General features: G+C 44.7%; 1 long non-coding RNA gene across 1 annotated transcript in view; it reads left to right on the top strand.

The window, feature by feature from the left end:
* Positions 1-7820, top strand: part of LOC127475874 (uncharacterized) — a 72781-nt gene that overhangs the window by 5319 nt on the left and 59642 nt on the right. The gene's annotated exons all lie outside the window — the stretch shown is intronic.

Here is a 7820-nt window from a genome sequence, read left to right as displayed (position 1 = left end):
ACCTGTGTAAAACAGTGAGTGCAGGGGCACATCAGAAGCCCTGTCTCTCTGGGCAATGGACTGACTGTCTCTCGGACTGCCTTGGACGTACAGAACTTAGAGAACAGCAGCACAGAATGGTTTGGGTTGGAAGGGACCTTAAAAGAATAATCTAGTGCAAGACTGCTGCTGGGCAGGGATATCTCTGACTAGATGAGGTTGCTCAAAGCCCCATTCAGCTTGAGCTTGCACACTTCCAATGATGAGGCATTCCTGTAATCTGGGGCCAGTCTGTTCCAGTGTCTCACTGGCCTTGCCTTAACAAATGTCACTCTTATATTTAACCAGAATCTACTTTCTCTCCAATACATTGCCCTCAACACTCAACACATGGCTTGGTGTCACCAGCAGACTTGCTGATGGTGCACTCAATCCCACTGTCCATGTACGTGACAAATATGTTAAATAATGCTGGTCTCAAAACAAAGCCCTGGGGGACACCACTTATCACTGGTCTCCACATGAAATTCAAGCCACAACTCTTTGAGTGTGATCATCCAGACAATGTACCACAGCATATTTTCCAGGAGGATCTGTTCCGTGATCTTGCCATGCACAGAGGTGAGACTGAGTGGCCTGTAATTCCCTGGGTCTTCCTTATGCCCCTTTTTAAAAGTGGGGGTTTTGTTTCCCCTTTTTCCATCAGTGGGAACTTCATCAGACAGCCATGACTTCTCAAGTGTGAGTGATAATGGCTTACAGGGGGATGCATCTTATCAGGGCAATCTCTCACCTCTTCTTCCTTGACTGTCCTTTCTGAGTAGTTTATAGCTGTCAGTCAGAGCATTCCAATCACACAATCCATCCCAACAAGTTTCTGTGGTAGCAATCAGGCCATAGTGCCCACCTGGGCAGTGGCAACCAGCTCCTTCTGTTTGTTTCCCATACTATGGCACTGGTAGAGAGGTGCTTCAGCTGGGCCACATCCCCTGTTAGAGGAGTTTGCCCTAATTTCTTTAAGACAATATACTGGTGTTTCCCTGCTTCTTGCTAAAGTTTCAGCAGCCCCTGGCTCTTCTCAAGTGATTTCAACTCCATTCTCTTCCCTTGCTAAATAGAGTTCAATATGTCATTAATGAAGATACCAAGTAGTATTGATTCCAGTATGAACCCCTGAGGGACACTACTAATTTCCACTTGGACATTGAGTCTTGGACTATAACTTCTTGGATGCAGCTATGCAGCCAATTCCTTATCCATCTAACAGTCCATCCATTGGTACCTCAGCTCTCCAATTTACTGGCAAGGATGTTGTGAGGGACCATATCTGAGGCCTCATAGAAGTCCAGGCTGATGACCTCAGTTGCTCTCCCTTGTCCATTAAAACAGTCACTCCATCATAGAAGGCCACTAGATTAGTCAGACTCTTCATGAAAGGAGTCTTAGAATTTTCTTAACAACCATTGTTCCTTCCATGAAGATGTTGGGAAAACCCTGTTCCTTACATCAAAGATCTCAAAGCCAGCAATGTCCAGGACACAATGAAGTACTGCCTGGGCTGCTTCATGTCCAGCTGTTGTTTGAGGTGAACAACCATCCACAGGAACATCTTCTCAAACACAGCATTTGACAAAGGTGCACCGGAAGAAAAAGGAAATTGCACGAAGTTACTGCACAGAGAAATATTAACAAATTTTAGATTTCTGAAGAGAAATGTATTCCTAGTATTTTACTATGTATTCCTGTATTTTACTTCCTCCATAGTTTGACCTTTGGTTACAAATTTATTCCCAACTTTGACTTGAGTATAACATAGGATCAGAGCAGCTCTGCTGAGTACAGACCCTTGTCAGCAACTGAAAGACAAGAGAGAGAAATTAAAAATTGATCTTTGGACATGGACTGGAACTTGATCTTTGTGTGTGTATGTGTCAGAAATGCCCTTAATGTTCAAAATTCTTGATTGCAAATCTTTTGATCTAGTGTCACAATCAACGCTGAATACAGAAAAACTATGAAAGCCATGAAAGCCAATATTGGTATTTTTCTGAATGCAGTTATCAGTAAGAAAACCTTCCTTGAATATTTTAACACATTTATAAATGAGTTATTTTAATAACTTTCACTTTAAAAAGTCATTAGGATTACAACCAGACTTCTTAGTCACAGTCTAAGAAAGCTCTTATATTTCAATAGGCCATGGTCTGTACTGTCATTAGGAGAAGGATATACATGACAAAGCAAGGTCTAGAGCCTATGCATGAAACTAGGGACATTTTGTCTTCTTAAAACTTGTCAAAACTCTCTGTGTGCCAAATGGTAAAATGCATTAAAATATCCCATCAAAAAACAAACTGAAGGAGCACCATTTAGTAAGAGATGCCAGGGAGCAGAGAATCAGGTTCACAGATTCATGTACACTAAAAGAAACATTATTTAGTTTTCACATGATTAAGCAATAGCTTTTGTCCTGTCTGGGAAAAAAAAAATATTTCACAAAACTGATTTCTTTATTAAAAGGTTAGTTGCTAAGGATTTTCTGTGCCATGCACTTCTACCTGGTCCTGCCATTGTTTCTGCTTGAACTTCAGGTTCCTGTAGTGCATGACAGCCCCTGTCAGCTTGTAGATGGCTGTTCCCTCATCAGCAGTGAAACCCAGGTTGTCATGACACAATGTTGTCAAAGGTATGAAGTAAAAGCATTGCTGAAAAACCTTAACAATCTCATTTAAAATAATTTCTTTATAGCACTTGTATCTGTAGCCACCAGCTCCTCCTGGTCATCAATGATGACCTCCCCTTGACTCACATAGGATGGTGGTGATCATTAGGGTTGGTGGTGATGAAGAGGAAGAGTCAAGGCTTAGCTCTGCCAACCAGATGACAGAGGAAACTGGCATGGGCAAGGTGCTGCAGTGCTGACATTTCCCATGAAGAAGAGACTCAAGCATGCTAAAAATAGAGCATCTTGAGAAAGACATCAGGCAGCTGCCTCACTCTCTGCCAGTCCTTAAGATATAACTTCTCCTCCATCAGACACTGTGTTAGAAGGCAGAGAGGGAGAGGGAATACTTAGCAACATGTCACACTCTAAGTGAAAATATGTAGACATAGACACAGATTCCAGCCTATGGCCAGGCAAAATCTCACATTGGGTTTTAGATTTGTATTGTGAACTGGAGACTTGAGTTAATAACATTCCAGTGTGGAAGAAATTTCACATTCTGGAAGTGTGATACTTTCTTCATTACTTTTATCCATGAGTTTCAATGGGATCACTAGTGGAAGAAGCCCCATGGTCCTTGTTCAGGTGTCAGAAACTACTGCCAAAAATAAACCTAGGAAAAGAGTGGCCAGATCTTCATATAGTGCTCATCCATTCTGTTTTACAACTTGAAAAAAGAGGATTGAAGAGGAACACTGCTGACTTCTTACATTTGGCTAAGAAGGCCTTTGCATCTTGTCTTACTATAAACATGTTGCCCTCTGGCAGCCAGCAAATTCCACTACGGTAGAAAATAAAATGAGAGGTCCTATTTCCTCTTTCATTATGGTGCAACAGTGAAATTCTGTTCAGTTTATAATTTTTATATGCTCATCAACTACCTTTGACAGTCTCATTAGTTTCCTGTTTTCACTAGTTTCCCAGGACAGTCCTAATAATTTCAGACATGTCTTGGGGATATTTGTTGATCCACTGGGGCATTCACTCAGTGGGCAGTAGATGAAGAAGTCCTAGTTTATAGATTCATAAGAGAACCTTCACATCCTGCCTTGTATTGAGAAATTGTGACTCCTGAGTTTTGAGTTCTGTAAATTTTCCTGAAGATTGGTAGTTATGGCACTTCTTTCATACTGACTGTATCTTTGAGGATAATTCATTCAAGTCAATAAGCATCAGTAGTTTCCAACATAACACTGATTATACTCATATGATGAACATGTCCTCTGATCTAGGCCTTGAAATATTTTACTGCTTCAGAATAGCATGGCATGGGAAAGATGCAGGTAGAAGGAGATTCAGGGGGATAACAAGATGCATTGCAGAGTGAAATTGGGTGCAAATAAGTAAATTATTACTGCCACTAAATGAAGATTAAAAGCATGACTCCAAGTCATGCTTATTTCCCTAACAGCATGAAGCTCATAGGATAAAGCAAACAACCCCTGCTAGTGAGGCTGGAGAGAGCTCAGAGCCACTCAGTTCTGCTCCAGCAGGAAACCTCCTGCTGTGGGTCGATGTTCTGGAGAGCAGGTTCAGGTGCCTACACAGATTGCAGCGTCTCCTGTGCCTGGGGCCACTTCAGCTCCTCCTCAGGTGATTGGGGTCCCTGATGGCCTGACCAGGAACTGAGAGGCACTCAGGGCCATGGAAGGCACCAGGAATATGCAGGATCTGCACAGATGTGCTGCTCCTCTGACAGACCACAGGCCTGCATAGGCTAAGCCCAGGTGCAGGTGGGAGAGCAGAGGAGCAGTGTGTGTGTGTCTGTCCCATCCTGTGCCTGGGCAGGGAAAGGGCTCATGTCCCTCCAAGGACATGTCATGGTGGGTGAGGGCGAGAAGGATGAGAAACACACTCAGTGGGGAAACTGAGAAGGGTTAGGGATAGGGAATGTAAAGAGAAGAAAAACAAATGAGTGAGTAAGGACAGGCAGCAGAGAAAGAAGATGCGGTCATGTGGGTGCATTGTATACGAGAAGTTGATGCAGCAAAAGATTTGCTGGAATGGAAAGGGCTTGAACTAATCTCAGCTGTCACTCCTATAGGAATCCAGGAGACAAACTCATTCATTTCAAAATGGAGAGTTCTTTAATTGCTAACTAACACTTTTCTCTTTAACATTTCTTTTTCAGTCTCGAAGAGCAAAAGTTCCAATGGGAGCTGCATACTTTGGAGATGAAAGTTTAGAATTATGATGAAATCCTGTCCCCTTTCATGCAGATTTGCAAGACTGCTGCAGTCCCACACTTCGGAGAGCAGTGTGTTCTGTGTTAGTGACATAGGAGTGTAGTGCAGGCTGTGCAGTCCCACCTGGTGAGACTTGTCCTGGCACTGCACCTCATTGCAACGAAGTAAAAAAACAGTTCAGGGCAATGAGAAATCCTTGTGTAGTGGGTTTCTGTGGCTGGGTTTTGGTAGCAGGGGGGCTACAAGGGTGGCTTCTGTTAGAAGCTGCTAGGAAGCTTCCACTGTCCCATGGAGCCAATGCCAGCCGGCTCCAGGATGGACTTCCTACCACTGGCCAAGGCTGAGCCAACTAGGAGTGACAGTAACACCTCTGGGATAATATATTTAGGAACAGAAGGTTGTTGCGCAGAAAGAACTCCAGCCAGGGAAGAGCAGAGTGAGAACATGGGAACAGCAATGCAGACCCCAAGGGCAGTGCAGAAGGAGGGGCAGGAGGTGCTCAAGGTGCCGGAGCTGTGCCCCTGTGGCCTGTGGTGCAGAGCAGGGTGGGGCAGCTCTGCCCCTGTGCCCGTGGGGGAGCATCAGGGTACAGAGACCCCCCTGCAGCCCATGGAGGAGCCCATGCTGGAGCAGGTGGATGCAGGAAGGCGGCTGTGACTCTGTGGAAGGCCCAGGATAGGGCAGGGTCCTGCTGGAGACCTGCAGGCTATGGAGAGGGAAGCCCAGGCCAGAACAGTTTTTTCCCAGGTAGGACTTGTGGCCCCTGTGGGGGACACAGTACAGCTCATCCGTCAAGGACTGACCCCATGGAGGAGTGACCCACGGGACAGCAGGTTGGGAAGAACTGCTGCCCAAGGGATGGACTCACCCTGGAGAGGTCCATCGAGGACTGTCTGCCGTGGGAGAGACCCCACGGGAGCAGGGGAAGGACTCCAACTCCTCTCCCTGAGCAGCGGCAGAAACAACAACTGACTGTAACCCCCATTCCCCATCGCCCTGCACTGCTGGCATTGGCATTTCTTTCATACTGACTGTATCTTTGGGGATAATTCATTCAAGTCAATAAGCATCAGTAGTTTCCAACGTAACACTGATTATACTCATATGATGAACATGTCCTCTGATCTAGGCCTTGAAATATTTTACTGCTTCAGAATAGCATGGCATGGGAAAGATGCAGGTAGAAAGAGACTCAGGGGAAAGAGATTGAAGAGGAGGGAGAACATGGAAGGAAGGAGGGGTGGGGAGAATGTGTTTTTAAGACTATTTTATTTCTCACTCTTTGGTTCTTATCCTGTTAATAATAAATTTAGGTACTACCCCCACTTTGAGTCTGTTTTGCCCGTGAAGGTAATCAGCAAGTGACCTCTCCTAGCTGTTATCTCAACTCGTGAATCCTTAGCTGTTTTTTTGGGTTTTTTTTCTTCTTTGTCCAGTTTCAGAGGGAGAGTAAGAGAGTGGTTTTAATGGGTACCTGGTATCTGGCTAGGCTCAACCCACTACACCTTGCTAAAACTCTGTCTGTCTGTGTAATGTCATTTTGCACTGGCTTTCTGCATAATTTTCATATTTGAATGTTTCTTTGTGACTCCCTCACCGAGAAGCTGAGGCCCAAAGGCTTTCTCCAGAGCAAATACAGCCAACAGTGATTTCTGACCTGAATATAAAGACACTCATTGTCCTACATGTATACGAACAGAATCCTGTTCAGATCATGTGTTTGAAAGGCTGTTGTCCACTTTGTGGGATTGAAAACATCAAGCACAAGTCATTCAGAAACATCTCATATGACCAACAGAGTAACATGACTTCCAGAAAAGCCTGCTGAAGGTGCAAGTGCCTCTTCCACTGAGCCACTCAGGCGCAGCTCTAGGGCTCCAAGCTGGATTCAAGTGTGATGTTGGGACATCTGTATCAAAGGAGACCTCTCCTGAATGTGTTCCTTGCAGTAACTTTTCAATTTTTCTGATGTTTCAGATCACCTCTGACAGAACCTCTGCCAACCATAGAGCAGAAAGGACCTGGGGATCTGGAAGAAGAACCCAGTTAGGCCAACAGATACAGATGAGAGGTCTATGTCTGCCACTAAAAAAAAAAAATCGAGTTAAAAAGCATACAGTGCAAAATTCTCCTTGACCTTTGTGTCCTTCTGGATGAGGTTCTTTTCTCTGGTATTGGTTTCAGCTGTGGAAGTTTTAGTTGTCTGGGTTTAGCAAGCTCTGCAAACCCTTCCGGTCTGTTGGACAACCTTCTAGCTGATGCTTTTGAGACCTGGCTGTGTGTCTACTGCCTGCTATTCTGAGCAGTCTGCTGAAAGCCCCCATGTCCAGATCTCTTCCCAATGCTTTACCACCCTTTCTGTGAAGAAATTCCTCCTAATGTCCAACCTGAACCTCCCCTGGCACAGCTTGAGGTCGTTTCCTCTCACCCTGTCCCTTGATCCCTGGGAGCAGAGCCTGACTCACCCCCCACCCTGCACCCCGCTCCTGTCAGGGAGTTGTAGAGCCAGAAAGTCCTCCCTGAGCCTCCTTTTCTCCCTGAGCCCCCTCAGCTCCTTCAGCTGCTCCTGCTGCTCCAGTTGCTTCCCCAGCTCCATTCCCTTCTCTGGACACGCTCCTTTTAATTCATTCTCTCCCTTCTGGTTGTAGCAATAGATCACTTTTAGTAGACTGAACCAAGAAAACAAAACTAATCCAAATGCTACATATACATTTCTTATTGTTGCCAAAATAGGTTATTATCACATATTTGGAAAACGGACAGGGTTACCAGAATAGATTATCTTCTGAATGTGAGTGCAGGAATAAGAGAAGGCTTTAACTGTAGGAATGAAATTATCAACATGCACCAGAAGGAGTTGCCTCATATGCTGAATTGCTCACAAAATGCAAAGATAAGCACCAAGTTTCTTGTTCATTTTTAAAGAAAGA

The sequence above is a fragment of the Manacus candei genome, unplaced genomic scaffold (genome assembly GCF_025592945.1).
Source record: "Manacus candei isolate 608988 ecotype Guabito, Panama unplaced genomic scaffold, ASM2559294v1 h1tg000047l, whole genome shotgun sequence".
Lineage (NCBI taxonomy): Eukaryota > Metazoa > Chordata > Aves > Passeriformes > Pipridae > Manacus > Manacus candei.
This window is presented reverse-complemented; position numbering and strand designations above follow the sequence as displayed.